Raw genomic sequence first — 17,099 nt, 5'->3', positions numbered from 1 at the left:
ATTAGATGTGGCAATTTTGAGAAGAACTTTGAGAAAGCCATGATTCGCCAGTATTCCTGTAAGTTAACTTTATATTAATTGTTGTTAAATTTAAGGTGGAACTTTGCATTTATTGTACAGTTTTAATAGAGAATTGATTTTATTTATTGTCACTGGAAGAAAGTTGTCCAACCTTTAAACAATGCAAAGAGTGTGTGATTTAATTTATTTTTACATGGATTAGTCTTGGCCTAGGATGTCAATGACTGGTACTTTTTATTTTATCAACACAAAGTCGTTTTAGTGAAGGAAATTTTAGCGAAAACCATGAGAAATAAATGTGTTGACGGCACGAAAATGAGCTGGCGACACAAAAATGAGTTGATGGTAAGTAGTGGGACCGAAAATGAATTCTATTCTCTAAGCATGCCAAGGGATTCAACTCGTTTTTTTTTATCGACACGGGGATGTTCTCAACACCACACCGGTAGCGGGCGCGTGTCTATTTTTGTGCCAGGCAGCCATGCTTGCAAAGAATGTTTCAGAAAGGGAAAGTTTTTACTTTTGTAGCTAACTTTTACGGATAAAACCTGTCACAATTACAGCTTGAATACAGAATGTCCGAGTTTGTTATGTTTTCATGCAATATAAACTGATACAAATATCTATAAATTACAAAGAAAAAATGTGCTTACCTTTCCAGATTTAAGGATTTAGTCGCCATCTTGAAAAGGCCTGAGCCTCGGTGCGCAGGCGCCTTGTGACGTATTGCGTGACGTCACTGGTTTGAAGTCCATTCAACCATGGAGGAAGAATTTTGGAACTAACTTGGCCTAAACTTAAGTGATGCATTTATAGAATGATTCTCCATAATATACAGGTGATGGCGCAAGAACTGGCTACCCGAGGGCATCTTGAGACCTTTGAGGGGGTGTCTTATGGTTTGAGGATGCAAGTTTCCAGGTAAGATGATTTAAGAAAGTGAAACACAGTATATATTGGTAATTTTCTTCCCCAATGTCCAATGATTCAACATCGCAGCCACACTATGCTCCAAACTAGGCTACATGCGATTTCCAAGTCTTCTTATGACTCTTGAAATGAAAAGTGGAGCTTGGCAATAATTGTACCCAAGCAGCGAAATTCGCCCAATGCTATTGATAATTCCAATATTTGTAGAGAAAAAAACACAAATCTTTGGTAAAGTTTTCCAAATCCAACAGTGCTCCAATCCAACCCATCTCGCCTTTCTCAGTCTCAGTCTCAGGGTCCAATAATTATTACAAAAAGCTGCTGAGCCAAATAAATTGCTTTGCAGAATTTGATGTTACAAAAAGGAACTCTTTCTGTGTTAAAGATTTCCGGGAGGATTAGCTATAGTAGCTTAGTATACAACAGTCTAACCAATTGTTTCTCCAGTCAGTGCCCATCACAAAGCTGCTAAGCAGAAAAGTTTTGCTTAACAGAATGAGCCCTAACTCTCTTACCACTGGAGCTACCGTCATTTACTGTTATTGTTGTTGCCAAACATGTTTCACAACTTAGAGAATGTTATCTTTATTTCCCAACATGCAGTGACTGAGATTGAGAACCTGGGATGGAGTCCTTCTCATCTACATGCTCTCTCATGACAGACCCTGCAACCACTTTAATCCCGTGGTATTACGGCACAGAGGGATTACGTCCAATCCTAAAGGTATATTATTATGACCATTTATTCACTCTAACATTAAACCTGCACCAAACTGCATGATTAACAAGCTCACTCCCATCTACACCATCACTTTAAAATCTACTAAGCTCATTTCCATGCTTGCATGTTACATCTTAACAATCAGGGGTTCGTTATATGACAGCGAAAACGTACCCCATCTATAACTCCACACCATCCGTTATCAGTCACTTGTCATGTAACAACCACTCACACCATTTATATGCACCTGAAATATTCCCAAACTAAATGGAATCATTCTGTTTGGAGGTGCATTTTCTGAATGTATGTATTTTCTGTTCTTTATTTACTGCAATGGTGAAATGCGGAACCAACTGCCATTGGAATACGCAATATGGAGTCCAATGGAAACTGCACCAGTCATTCCAGGGCCATGAAGACTTCATTGGAGCTGTGGTGAGCTGAGGTTGCTGTGAGGAAAACAACACTTACACATTTTAAAGTTCAGGAACTGAACCTAAAGGTAAGTTTATTTTCTTTATTTTCAGGATGTTCATAGTTTGGAAGTTCATGCAGCACCCTAAATTGTAAAGATCTTTCCTGAAATGATGTTTTGGTTAATTTTTATTAAAGAGGGGCTCCCGCAAAGAAATAGGTCAAGTTGAGTGTTGCAATTCACTATTGTTCAAATTGATATTAAAATTGTTTTTAATTTTTATTGTTTTTTTTTTTTGGGGGGGGGGTTGTGGGAAGGGTCTCTTACTTAATGGTGTAACAATTCCATTATGTTTTATGCCTTTCAACATCTTTTATGTTTGACGCCCTCCAACTGTTTTCCAGACCATCCATCTTTGGAGCTGTGGTGAGCGGAGGTATGCTGTGAGGAATCGACACTCATTTTAAAGTTCAGGAATACAACCTGAAGGTAAGTTTATTTTCATGATGGTAATAGTTCGGAAGATCATTCAGAACCGTGATTTGTTAAGAATTTGCCTGAAATGATGATATTTTGTGAATTTTTGTTAAAGATTCCGCAAAGGTCAAGCTGAGCTCGCTATTCACTATTTTTCAATAAAATTTGATTTTTTTTTTATGACTTCATATTATAATGGTGTCAAATGCCATTATGTTTGATGCCGTAAAAAAAATTTTTTTTGAAACAAAACAATTGTGGACATCTTCAAATTTTGAAATACATGGTCGATAAATTGTTGTACATAAATTGTTCAGTTCATTTTGAAACTTTGATCATTCAATCTAAATGGCATGACATCTGAGTTAATATGATAGACACAGAAATTCCTCTTGGGAATGTACATACTCATTTTATTTTCTGTCTGATGATGTCATGTTACATTAACTCAATGATTGAGCTAATTTTGTGGTTTGAATGCAGTTATTTAGTGATGCAGTTATTGTATGATTCTCCATATACAGGTGATGTCACAAGAATAATGGCTACCAAGGATCATGGAAGGAGGACGGGGATGTTTTATGGTCTGAGGATGCAAGTTTCCAGGTAAGACGACTTAAAAAAGTAAAATACAGTATAAGTTATTATGTCTGAATGTATCTATTTTTTGTCTTTTATTTACTGCAATGGTGAAATGCGAAACCAACTGTCTGTGAAGTACGGAGTCCAATGAAGACTGCACATCAATTGCATCTGCGTTCGTGCTGGTGACGTCCATCTGCCGATGACCAAGAAGACAACCGCTGGTTGCCTGGCTTCATAGAGGAGTGTTCCTGTCTCCCTGGTGGATGAGAGAATGCATTGCAGTCTAATGGATCAACAACAGATGTAATAATGGCAACTATACTTGTCTTCACAAGACACTTAAACAGTTTTTACACATGGATTGACATAATAAGGATTGTGCAGAGAGTTTGATGCATCAATCTTTTTTCAACAATGGGTGTTTTTGAGATAACAGAAACAGTTCAAACTTGTTGCTGAAAAGCAGCGACTGAACTCAATTTTTGAACTAACTTAGTGATGCAGATATTGAATGATTCTCCATATACAGGTGATGTCACGTCACAAGGAATCATCCAAAGGGCAGGCATCTTGTAAGACCTTGGTTGAAGGTGTCTTATGATCTCTAAGGATGAAAGTTTCCAGGTAAGATGCACGACTTGAGAATCAAAATACAGTCTAAGTCATTTCTGTCTATTAATATTAAGTCTAAAAAAGTGCTTAAAAAACTTCATGTGGTTTATTTTGATTGCACAAACAAAACTAGCAATAAAACCATGCAGTCAACCCTTAACAAAACATGAACATTCCTTTTTTTCTTCTGGAATGTGTTCATCAAACTTTAATGAAAATTCACAATTTTTTTACGATTTGCTAAGTGCAAACAAACGAGTTGATGAGAAACATTTAACTGTAAAAATTCAGAGAAAGAAACCCTAACAAATAATTGAACTAAAAAACTCAAACCCACATTTATATGCATCTGAAGTATTCCAAAACTAAATGTAATAACTCTATTTTGAAGTACATTTTCTGTATGTATCTATTCTTTTTGTCTTTTATTTACTGCAATGGTAAAATGCGGAACCATCTGCATGTGAGTACGGATCCCAATCCAATGGCATCTGCGTTCATGCTGGTGATGTCCATCTGCCGATGACTAAGGGCCTAGATGACGACAGCTGGATGCCTGGCTTCATAGAGAAGTGTTCCTGTCTCCCTGGTGGATGAGAAGATATGCTGAAGTCTAATGGATCAAGTTTCCAGGTAAGATGACTCCTAGTAAAGTAGAATACAGTAATTGTAATTTTTGTCTGTAATATTGTCTTAAAAAGTGCTTTTGAAAACTGCATGTGGCTTATTTTGAATGCCCAAACAAAACTAGCTCCAATATAACCCTCAATCCCAAACAAACTATGAACTACCCTCTGCTATTTGCTCTGGAATGTGATAAACAAACTTTAATACAAAATTCACAAGTTTTTGATTGATTGTTTGTTAAATGACAAACAAACAATTGATGAGAACAAGTTTACTCTCTAAAAATTCAGAGAAAGAAACCCTAATAAGTAATGTTTGAAAAACTCATACCCAGATTTATATGCACCTGAAATATTGCCAAACTAAATGGAATAACTATGTTTGGAAATACATTTTCTGAATGTTTTTATTTCTGTCTTTTATTTACTACAATGGTGTAATGCGGAACCAACTGCCTGTGAAGTACGGAGTCTAATGGAAACTGCATACATCCGAATCCAGAGCAATGACGACATCAACGGGGTCTGCATTCATGCTGGTGACGTCCATCCGCCGATGACCAAGAAGACAACCGCTGGTTGCCTGGCTTCATAGAGGAGTGTTCCTGTGTTCCTGTGTTCCTGTCTACCTGGTGGATTAGAGAATGCAATTGCAGGCTGATGGATCAACAACAGATGTAGTAACGGCAACTATATTTGTTTTGACATGAAACTAAAACAGTTTTTATACATTGTGCAGAGAGTTTGTTGCGTCAATCTTTTTTCAACAGTCTGCGTCTTAGAAAATTAGTGATTGTTTTGATTTAAAGCAGTAGTCCAGTGTTGACCATTAGATGATTTCATTATATTAGACTCTACATGGTTTGTACTGATTTGATTACAACTTTCTTTCAGATGGCGCTCCCCTAGAGGTAATTTTTTCTCTTCAGTCTGGTGGTGCAAGTTGTGCTGATCTTGATGCAGCCCAAGGAAGAGCGCTTGATGGCGTCTATACAAGAATGCTACCAATGGCCCTTGATGTATACTTGAAAGACCATTATGCCCAACTTCCAGCTCTTTGATGCCCAACCAAGAGTATCTGTCAAGATCAGGAAACGGAGAATGAGGCTGGCTGGCCACTGTATCTGCCATCTAGAGCTAGCTGTGAGCCCCTAGTTCTCTTGGAACCCATCGCTGAAAACAGGAGCAAGGGTAGGGGGAGACTAACATTCGTAGATCAGCTGAAGAAGGACGCACCACACAACCAGAAACAACTGAGCTTAAGATGCTGATGCTGTAGGGAGCGTGGAAAGCAACCAGGAGAGGTTCCTGAGATGGCGTCGGCTGAAGACAACCTCTCGCTCAACTACTACTTACATACAGGTTATTGTGATGACTACTTCTCTGCCATCCTGTCAACATGGACCATGAAGATGTGACATCACAACATAAAGAGAGATACATCATGGCTTGAGGAGTTAGACATCAAGTATTTCTACACCTACTTATCAGGATCCTTGAAGGTAAAAAATCTCTTTAAGCTAAAGTGCTATTCACAGTACAGCAACTTAACTGGGGTGTCTTGCTTAATTTTAGCCTGGTTGTAAAATGTAGAAATGTTTAACAATATTTTGCAAGAGAACTCGGACAGAAGAAAAACATGGTTGTCCTTTCACACAACGAATATTTTGTTAAGTTTTACCTTGCTAAAGTGCTTTATTTGATATTTGAGAAATCCACTAAAGTGCAGAAAATAAACTTTGCTTATACACACAAATTTAACTTATAAATCTTTTTTCTTCTTCTGTTTTGTTTTATATCTTATTACAGGATGAACAAAGTGGAACAACTAAGAGTTGGTTACGTCAAGATGCTGAGCCACATTATGCAGCACCAATAAAACTGTTGCTTCAACACAGTCTTTGTAAAGGATGACTGTTTCTTCATGATGACTGCCCTCATCTAAGGTCATATCCACCAGCTTCGACTGTTACTAAGGATGTACTTTGACCAATGAGTAGACTTTCCAAGAGCATGAACAACATTGAACAAATCTTCCAATGGATCTTGATATTACAGCATGATCATCCGGATTCATCTGCAGATTGAACTCACTAACACAAACTTTTCTTATTGTGGAACAATGACTTGAATATTAGTATTGTTTGAAGCTTTGCATGGTGTGGATAAATAGGAAGAAACTATAAGTATTATAGTAAACTTGTGTGTACAACAATGTGTAAATCTCGTTTGTGTTAGTGTTGACTCTGAAAAGAGCCTGTGTGGTTTCGGCATTTCAAACAGTAGACTCTGCTTGTCTTCAGGAGAAAGCTGGACTAGTAGTCGTGGTGGAGCTTAAGTAGCACTGGAGGGGATGCATGATTGGGGCGGAAGGATCCAAGTTGTTCTTGACCTGTGATGCCAGTGAGTTGGAGTGTGAATTGTTGTGGTCAGCTGCTGCTGAAAGGGTTGGCTTGAGTATGGGTAATCAGATGTCGTTGATGAAGAACCTGATGTCTTGTGGAACTGTGTGATGTGCTTGTATCTCGATGGCATCCCTGATTCTGCGTTGGTGCAGAACTGGACTGGTGAGATGAGTTTGGCATCCATTTGATGAGTTGGATCTTGTTTGTGTGAATGTTTGATGACAGCTGATTTGTCTTGGTGGTAGCCTTGAACTGCGGACTTTTGTCTGGTGTGATGAGGAATGGCTTGAGCTGGCTGCAGGAGTTGAAGGTCTTTTAGTCGTTGAGTTCTAGTGGTGTCTTGATGTGATGAAGTTCCTGCTTCAAGCTGCCGAGGTCAATTTACTTATTGATCGTACTTCATTACAAGTTTGTAGACAGAATACATAATAACTTGTAATGATATAATCCCTTACAAGTTAATGTATTCACATAAAAGATTGCATGTTTGTAATGAGGTACTTTATTACACTCATGCAATTATAACATACTTGCAATAAAGTACCTTATTGCAAGTATGTCAAAGTTTCAAGTGCTTAATGAACTACTGCATTACAAGCATGAAACAAGTTATGTAAATTTGTAATGCAATTGCTCATTACAATTATGAAACAACTTAAGGTTAGAGGTAACTCATTACAAATATAAAGACAACAAGCTTGTCAGGAAGTGTATATGATTGGTTTAACATTACAAACTAATAAAGTTTAGTTTTACTATTACTTAATTTGAATATTGTATTAAATATGAATGGTAACTTCTATTGTGTGTCACTCTGTCTTTCAGTTATTTTATCCAAACAATATTATTAGTGTCCTTGGGGTACCCCCCACATGGTGGCCACCATGGTTTTTTTTATTAGTTATTATTTAAGGACATGTATATTGTGACACATAAGGTTCAGTAACTCTTATTGAGGTTTTTATGGTCATGACATTGCATGTTTATTAAGGTAATTGCACTCGTTAATATGCTAATTAATGACAATGGTCATGACATTGTATGTGTACAATGGTGACATTATTTATATTATCTGATGGTAATTATGTTGCATTAATGTAACATTTGGATCGGTAATTGTTATACCATGCAAGTTCTATAGTTGAGAGTGCTCGTTATAATGAGGGTATTTTTTTTAATACAAAGGACATGCGATTAGTTTATTATCTGGTGTTAATTATTTGGCAAAATGCCACACTAAGATTGGTAAGTGATATACCAATCACAACAGTTTTAAAGTTGAGAGTACTTGTTAACCAGGTTTTTTTAATTACAAAAAGTGATGACAAGTTTGATATCTGCCTAGCTATTTCATGCTAATATCAGGGTTTTCCAGAGTACTTTCTCACAAGAGTGTTTCTTCACTCTGCAGACAAAGAGAGCTAGCCAAGTAGTCAATACTTCAGATACAGGATATTAATTGAAATAATGTGTATCTTATCTTAAACAAAGGAAAGTAATTAGTTGGTTTGACTGCAAGAAAATGGTTTATACAATTTTCTTTAACCGCATAATCATGATCAACAACTTTGTTTAAAAGCATTTATTAAGTCATAGTTATTATAGATAAATTTAAGCGGGGTTTTCCAGAGTATTTGTTATCTCTGGTTTTTTACTCCGTAGGCTAGGTATCAAAGGGGGGTAACATTTCCAATGAAGCAATCGTTGTAATGGTTACACACTTTGATGTATTATGATCCCTTTAACTGTTGTGGGGTGGAAGATGACAACCTTCACGTGGTCCACCCTGTTGTTAACTAATGTCATCAAAGACCTTTTCGCAAATTCTTTTGGGAAGCCCTCGCTGTTGAATGAGGTGCATGCTGATCCACTGCTCACAATCAAACTTGATCGCTATGCATGCGTACCAAGTATTTGCAATAATGTCTAAACCAATTTATGTAGCAACTCCTTGTTTTCATACTGGTATTGTCTTCTGACCTAATTACTTTCAGTAGGCCCTAAGGCCTATTACCATAACTATCAATCACTTTACTTTGAAATGTCTTTTGCCCTTTCCGTGTATAGTACTTGTTTAAAATGTTCATTTTATTTTGCCAGGTTTATGTACATGGCTTTAGTGCGAAATAAATACCTTGATCATGTGAAACAAGAAACAACTGTGTGATATAGAATTAACATAGTAAAATATTAAAATTACCCCTGCAAAAGACATTGCATTATTTTGCCATTAGTGAAACATTTCTCAAAACACATTGTACTTTAACCCAAATTTAGCTGCTGTACTTCTTTATCGCCAAAACTATAAGAATAATCCCTAGAGGAAGACACAGTCTGAGAAGTGTTACCACGGTATTGCTTCTTATACTTCTTTTGAGATATTGCCAAAACTCTTGTACTTCCTTTATCCAGGAAATTTGTTATTGGCATTAAGTAATTTTGTTTTTACATCGCAGTGAGGGGTTTTGTACTGAAACACTACCAAAACGTGTCTTGAGATGAGACTAAAATGTTGATGAAGCCCCATACACATCGTTCAAAAGAGTTGCATCGTAGTCTGCAGCTCAAAACACGGCGACAGCGGCTGCACCCACCCGGCGTTGTTAGTTCTTCTATGAGGGCGCTATATACATTTAGTGGTCGATTTCTGATAATACTGCAACCACTACCAAATGTTGTCTTGAGACGAGACTAAAATGTTGGTGACGCCCCTGTACACATGTTCAAAAGAGTTGCATCGTAGTCTGCAGCTCAAAACACGGCGACAGCGGCTGCACCCACCCGGTGTTGTTAGTTCTTCTATGAGGGCGCTATATACATTTAGTGGTCGATTTCTGATAATACTGCAACCACTACCAATTGCTGTCTTGAGACGAGACTAAAATGTTGGTGACGCCCCATACACATGTTCAAAAGAGTTGTATCGTAGTCTGCTACTCAAAACACGGCCACGGCTTCAGCTGCATCCACCCACCCGTTGTTTATTTTCACTTGAGGGCGCTATATTTTCACGAATGTGTAATGCCTTGGTTGAGTGACCGCAGTTAACGATTGCTCTGACAGTTTCTTATCGCGATATCGATATAGCGCCCTCTAAATTGAGGGCGCTCTAACAGACTGTGAAATGTTTCCCGGTCGGTCCCCTGAGCTGTCAAAGTCGTCTGCCCGAAAGACAAGTAAGACCAAGGCTAAGAGAGGTAAGAAATCTTCAAATTTTCCAGTAGTTGATCGCTTTTCGAGTCTCATAATAACAACATTAGGATCACAGTATTATACAAGTCAAGAATAATTCACCAGTTATTTTTTAATGAAGAGATGTACAATTCTGGATCGGAAAAAAGACGTCGGATCAATCGTTTGTTCATTCGATAGTCATAATACAAAATTATTTTTTCCGATTTCGACCCCAAACTTTGATTGCAATTTACCGCGAGACTGTGCCAGCTCCGCCGGTGACAAAAGCTCTGCTGTTTTCTCACGGTATGTGTTTATGCCAGGCTTTTCATTTCATGCTAAGAACAAAGAACAAAGTTTTCTGTCGTAGGTTATGTCTCGAACATTTGAATGAATAATAGAATCAATAGATCAACTGACACTACAGACTGACTCTCTAGCTACTGCAGTAATTTACCAAAAATCCAAAGAGGGAATGGCACCACCACGTTTATCACTCATTCTTTCACATAAGTGATATCTCATTAAAAGGTAAACTGGATACTAAATTATTTCATATTGAATGAAAAAGTGGTGGCCCGGTGTCATACGGAAACTTTTCACAAGAGAGTCAACCAAACAACATCCTTTGAGTTGACCTCGAAAGTTCAAAACCAAACTATCGTCTGGTAGATTGTTTAATTCTCCTTTACAGTCACCTGATAGATCACGTGATGTTGTTGCTATTTGGGATTCTATTGCGTGCAAAAATGGGGACAAAATCACAGTACTTGGGTGAGATTCTGACCCACGACCTTTGCAATTCTAGATAGGCATAGATGCCAAGTTCAGAGGCCAGCTAGCTATGCGTGTCATTTTTTGAACCTGTGCTAAGAACCATTTATAAGGCAATGAGTGAAAAGTCAAACCTGTGAGATTTTGATGAGCACAATTGACCTAGCATGAGATAAACTTGTGCTTAGCACCAATTGGGCAAGTAAGAACTCTGGTGTACATTTTTGTTTTAACATGTTTAACTGCTGTGATTTTATCACAAAATTGTTTGAGACAAGTCATGGCTATGTGACTAAACAATATAAAATACAAGATTGCACCATAATTTTCCCATAGTTTAAAGGCCAGACATAATACATAATTCATAAATACCTCAGACAGTTTCGCTATTCCTATTGGTGGAGAGCGCGTCACGCGGGTGAGTTTAAATCTTTGTTTATGACGGGTAAAAAGTGTTAACCCTTTCAACACCATTGTCGAGTTTACTCGACCGCGCAATGCAAGCGCTTCCTTACCCTTGTCGAGAAAGCTCGACTGTGCGTTGTGTAGTCGCTCCGTCCCAAAGTCGAGTAAAGCATTGCCTTTGAGAGATTGTATTTAATTTGTTTGGCGCCCTCTGTTGTTAGGTTTTATATAGACAGGTTGCTTGTTTACCAAGCATTACAATGGTATACATGTATTGTATAGGGGGTCACCATAATGATTTTCCGAGAAAAGTACACCTCAGGATTTCACGCTTCCGTTTTTTTTTTCGTCAAAAATCACCATCATGTCTGCACATTGCACGGAGGTTTTGGCTTATATGTTTGCCATAGTGACTCTATAAAAAGACTTGGGAAGTTCTATCAAAGTATCTATTCAACATTTGGCATCAAATCGTGGTCTGTCAGATGATGACAGATTGAAAACTCACTCCGCGTTATTAAAGTTAATAACGATCTACTATAAGTTTAAAAGTAGTAGTCTACTTCTGCCCAGCTGGTAGAACTAAGAAGTCTCCCAAGTTTTGAGAATCTACTTCGGGGTAGTAGAATATAAAACAAGAGTTGAAAATATGTTTTGGTTCGGCATTTGAGGATTGTTGGTTTTGAGGACTTGGGAAATCAAAATGGCTTTAGGATTGTTGGTTTTGAGGACTTGGGAAATCAAAATGGCTTTAGGATTGTTGGTTATGAGGACTTGGGAAATCAAAAAGGCTTTAGGATTGTTGGTTATGAGGACTTGGGAAATCAAAATGGCTTTAGGATTGTTGGTTTTGAGGACTTGGGAAATCAAAACGACTTTAGGATTGTTGGTTTTGAGGACTTGGGAAATCAAAACGACTCCAGGATTGTTGGTTATGAGGACTTGGGAAATCAAAATGGCTTCATGATTGTTGGTTATGGGGACTTGGGAAATCAAAAGGCCTTCAGGATTGTTGGTTTTGAGGACTTGGAAAATCAAAACGACTTTAGGATTGTTGGTTTTGAGGACTTGGGAAATCAAAACCACTTTAGGATTGTTGGTTATGAGGACTTGGGAAATCAAAACCACTTTAGGATTGTCGGTTTTGAGGACTTGGGAAATCAAAACGACTTTAGGATTGTTAGTTTTGAGGACTTGGGAAATCAAAACGACTTAAGGATTGTTGGTTTTGAGGACTTGGGAAATCAAAACGACTTTAGGATTGTTGGTCTTTAGGACTTGGGAAATCAAAATGGCTTTAGGATTGTTGGTTATGAGGACTTGGGAAATCAAAACGACTTTAGGATTTTTAGTTTTGAGGACTTGGGAAATCAAAACGACTTAAGGATTGTTGGTTCTGAGGACTTGGGAAATCAAAACAACTTTAGGATTGATGGTTTTGAGGACTTGGGAAATCAAAACGACTTTAGGATTTTTAGTTTTGAGGACTTGGGAAATCAAAACGACTTAAGGATTGTTGGTTTTGAGGACTTGGAAAATCAAAACGTTTTTAGGATTGTTGGTTTTGAGGACTTAAAAAATCAAAACGACTTCATGATTGTTGGTTTTGAGGACTTGGGAAATCAAAATGGCTTTAGGATTGTTGGTTATGAGGACTTGGGAAATCAAAATGGCTTCAGGATTGTTGGTTTTGAGGACTTGGGAAATCAAAATGGCTTTAGGATTGTTGGTTATGAGGACTTGGGAAATCAAAATGGCTTCAGGATTGTTGGTTTTGAGGACTTGGGAAATCAAAATGGCTTTAGGATTGTTGGTTTTGAGGACTTGGGTAATCAAAACGACTTAATGATTGTTGGTTTTGAGGACTTAGAAAATCAAAATGGCTTCAGGATTGTTTGTTTTGAGGACTTCATGCTTAGAGTCACATAGCAGTACAGGCTAGCTGACTCCTTTCCTAATGGTGCTAAGCAAGGAGTCAGCTTGCCTGTACTGCTATGTGACTCTTAAGCATAAACTGAATTTTGTGCTTCCATTTTGGCAAGGAAAAAATCTGGTGTACATTATTTTTTCAACTGATGTGATTTCATCACAAAATGATGTTTTGGCTTTTAAGTCATGGCTTTTTAAATCTGATAGTTTTAAAGTGGCGTTGGAAAACGAGTGATGTGACAGAATAAAATAAAATACAAAATTGGCAGTTGTATTTTTATCTCCCATAGCTGCTATAGCTCAGACCTTTTCGTAGTAATCAAATAATCTTATTTTTATAGCACTCTTTACAAATTTATTGTTGCTCACTCATGGAAATGTTTACATAGCAGCCCAGACAACACATAGACGTGCAGTATTGCTAGCTCCATGACCTTTGACACTGAAGTTCATTGTCAACACCCTGTAGCCTACTACAGTACGTTGTACATTCACTATGTATTGTCGTACACTCATGGAGTTGTTTACACCATGTACACTGCCAAGTTCACTGTTAAAACAGCCCAGACAACTGTTCAACACATAGACGTGCAGTATCGCTAGCTCCATGACCTTTGACACTGATTGCAGACGTATCTTGGACATCTTTTTGAACAGTACTAAGTGCTTAGGTGAGTACAGATCACAAACTGATTCAACTTTGCTAAAAGACTCTGGCAGCTTGTTTAAAACAGGCCTAAGATTGTATACAAATACCACTTAAAGGAAGACGTTGCCTTGGATCGGACGAGTTGGTCTATTAAAAGCGTTTGAAACCGTTTGTTATGAAATGCATATGGTTAGAAAGATGTTTTAAAAGTAGAATATAATGATCCACACAAGTATCACTCCAAACTGCACGGTTTTCCTTTTACGTAGCGAACTATCACGGTCGGCCATTTATGGGAGTCAAAATTTTGACTCCCATAAATGGCCAACTGTGTTAGTCGACAGGGTAAACAGAAAACCACGCAATTTCGAAGCATATTTGTGTAGACCATTGTATTCTACTTTTACAATATCTTTCTAACCATATTTTACAACAAACGGTTACAGAACGATTTTCAAAGACCAACTCGACCGATCCAAGGCAACGTGTTCCTTTAATTTGTGCAGTATAATTTGTTTGTAAATTGCAGCCTAGATGATAATGATTTTATCTTTGGTTTACATTTAAAAGTGTTGTACAATCAACACGACTGCATGGTTTATGAAATCATTCAGGGTAGAAATCTGTTTCCTAGCTCCATGATTGACTCAGATTAGAATGAATTTACCGTTCAATGCAATGTAAGTAATAACTGGTTATTAAGGGTCATTCTTCTCAATTGGTTGCAACATTTTCTAAGACTTGAATTCAGTGTAATGAACAAAAAGAGACGATGTTCCAAAAATTAAATAATCAACAGTAATTTCCCATGCAAAGGACTTGTCTCATTTATCGTTCATGTTTTTACCTGAAAGGGAAGGTATTGTTTGATTATCAATCTTAAAGGTAGTGGTGATCAAAACTTGTTTGACATCTTTGGCATTAATAGGCCCTACTTCAGACATTTTTTATTTTTGTTGATTGAAAGGACTTGGGATGCGACTCAACCAATACGCCTCTCTTAATACTGAAATGCACGACGTTCTTACCCAAAATGAGGCTATGGGCGCACTTCCCCCATCACTTGCAGTGGCTGCGCCCATAGCCTCGTTTTGAGTTAGCATTGTAACGTACCTCATGCATAAATATTAAGAGAGGCGTATAGACTTTGAAAATCAATATATTGCCTGTTGCCATAGTAACATGCCAATTAGTGTTTATTCTTTGCATATCTGGGGTCTTAAAGGTTCTGTGTACTTTTTGTAGGTCCAACGACACAATGTCCACAGATCTACATTAAACTTACACGGTTTAAAACCCTAACCACCCCAGGCCAGCCAAAATCAAACAGATTGTTTTGTTGGAATTTGGGTGGTTTAGTACTGTGACAGCTGGATTTGCTGTTGGACTATGGATGGTTGAGTACCAATGAGTCAAGGTACTACTGATGGACTTTGGCTGAGTGTGGAAGGTGGTAGTGTGTAATATGCAGTGTTGGACTTTGACTGAGAATTAGGGGATGCATGTACACCATGGAATTGACATGGTTCAGTGGGTACACTTTGACCTCTATTGGGAGGGACTAGTTCCAGTGGTTAAGTGCTTTGTCGGGTGCACTTAATTACCATTATCTAAACATGGACAACCTGCTGTTGTAATAAACAAATGATAAAGGCAGTTATTGTTCTCAGGTATCTTTGTCATTGCACATAGCACAATACTACTAGAACATACCATTTATGCCATGGGGTGTTTTAGTTTTTGCAGAACTTTATTGTATTTGTTAAATAGCAATTAAAATATGAAAAGAGCTGTATTATATTTGATATGAATAGAACACGAAGTAGTTATGATGTAATGTTACATAATTATTAGAATAACAGTAGCAATATTTGCTATAAATAAGGGTGTTTACTGAGTATCGTCCCCAGTCTCACATTGGCTGACCAAGATGACCTCTCGAGAAGTGAGAAATTTACAACAGAGTTTGAGCACAGGAGAGGCAGAGACATTTGTCGGCTCCATGATGGGGAAGAGAACGAGAAAAACGACCCATGAGAGCAGAGATAAAGGAGAGAAGAAGATGCAGGGAAAAGTGAAAGATGGAAAGAAGAAAGGGAAGGGGAAAGTGAAGCCCACACTTAGCCGCACTGCGCTCCGAAGACAGGACGACGAAACGATGAGGAGTGCCCTGAGATACAGTGCGAGAGAGGCTGGTGTTACCATGGCCAGAGGGTACCGGGCCATAGTGGAAACATCAGAGTCTGAGGAGGAGGAATTCCTGGACAGGGCCATGGCTGAGGCAAGAGACAAGTCTCCATGCTGTGAAGAGGAGTCGGCCATGGAAGAAGAAGAGGCTAGGCCTGATGACACTGGATCGGACGAGGGAAACAGTGGAGATGAAGGGGGTGCAGGGCCTGTACAAAAGCCACGACAAAAGCGGAAAAAGAAGACCTTCATCGAGCCAGACTCGGACGATTACCCGGACCCTCCATCTGTATACCAAGAAGACCATGCACCAGATGAGGGAGGCTGGACAAGATCACTAGAAGACGTCAACATCCGCAACTTCAAGGGGAAACGACCTACCGGACCCACCTTCAAGAAGAAGACGGCGCCAATCAACTACTTTTTGAAGTTTTTCCCCCTCTCTCTCCTTCAAATGGTGGTGACGTGGACCAACGTAAACCTCGCTGCCAGCCACAAGTTTCGCACCACCATTCATGAGGTCAAAGCGTGGTTTGGCATCCACATGTTGATGGGCCTTGTCAAGATCAACGACTACAAGAACTATTGGTCAACTCATCCCGGGCTCCAGAACACACTGATTGCTACAACGATGAAGCGAAATCGGTTTGACGTCCTCAACCAGCACATCGCTTGTAATGACCCTGCAAAAGACCCTGAGCTCATCCGTGACAAGGCCCATCGATATCTAACAAAGAAGCGAAACCCACTGTACCCCCTGCGCTCCATACTGTATTTTCTCATCGACATCGCCAGAGTCAATGCTTGGCTGTCATACAAACATCACTACCCAGCCATTGACAGTGAAACCAACAGCGACACTTCAGAGCCGGAGCCAGAGATCACCCCAAAGATGACTCACGCCAAGTTTGTCTTGGAAGTAGCGACCAGCCTCATCGAGGGATATTCTAAAGGCACCACTCCACGGCAGTTTAGGGGCTCAAAACCAGTACCAGCCCACAACAGTGGAGGGCACTACTCCACGAAGATGCCTGGGAAGAACGCCAGATGGTGCCGATGGTGTAGACAACAAAACGTCACTACAAAGTCAGGGCTGCCCAAAACAACTAGAAGAGGATGTCCAGTTTGTGGGGTCAACCTCTGCCCAGGGGAGTGTTTCCTGAAGTATCACTCGGCAGGCCTCCAACAA

At 38.8% G+C, this 17,099-nt stretch overlaps 2 protein-coding genes and 1 long non-coding RNA gene across 6 annotated transcripts in view; all 3 read left to right on the top strand.

Moving 5' to 3' along the window:
* LOC139936475 (E3 ubiquitin-protein ligase TRIM33-like) overlaps positions 1–17,099 on the top strand; it is a 109,678-nt gene that overhangs the window by 57,594 nt on the left and 34,985 nt on the right. Inside the window, exon 1 of one of the 4 annotated variants that reach the window (XR_011785958.1) lies at positions 9,901–9,989. The exons of the other annotated variants lie outside the window; for them this stretch is intronic. The gene's annotated coding sequence lies outside the window, so the exon portion shown is untranslated. Of the gene's footprint in view, positions 1–9,900; positions 9,990–17,099 lie in introns of those variants that run through there. 4 annotated transcript variants of the gene reach the window in all.
* The window catches only part of LOC139936467 (transcription intermediary factor 1-alpha-like), a 120,030-nt gene that overhangs the window by 76,237 nt on the left and 26,694 nt on the right, over positions 1–17,099 (top strand). The gene's annotated exons all lie outside the window — the stretch shown is intronic.
* LOC139936592 (uncharacterized) lies at positions 3,857–8,544 on the top strand. Its single transcript, XR_011785981.1, has 4 exons — positions 3,857–4,394; positions 4,852–5,067; positions 5,282–5,889; positions 6,197–8,544. It is a non-coding gene; the product is annotated as an uncharacterized lncRNA (long non-coding RNA).

Source organism: Asterias amurensis, chromosome 4, assembly GCF_032118995.1.
Source record: "Asterias amurensis chromosome 4, ASM3211899v1".
NCBI lineage: Eukaryota > Metazoa > Echinodermata > Asteroidea > Forcipulatida > Asteriidae > Asterias > Asterias amurensis.
This window is presented reverse-complemented; position numbering and strand designations above follow the sequence as displayed.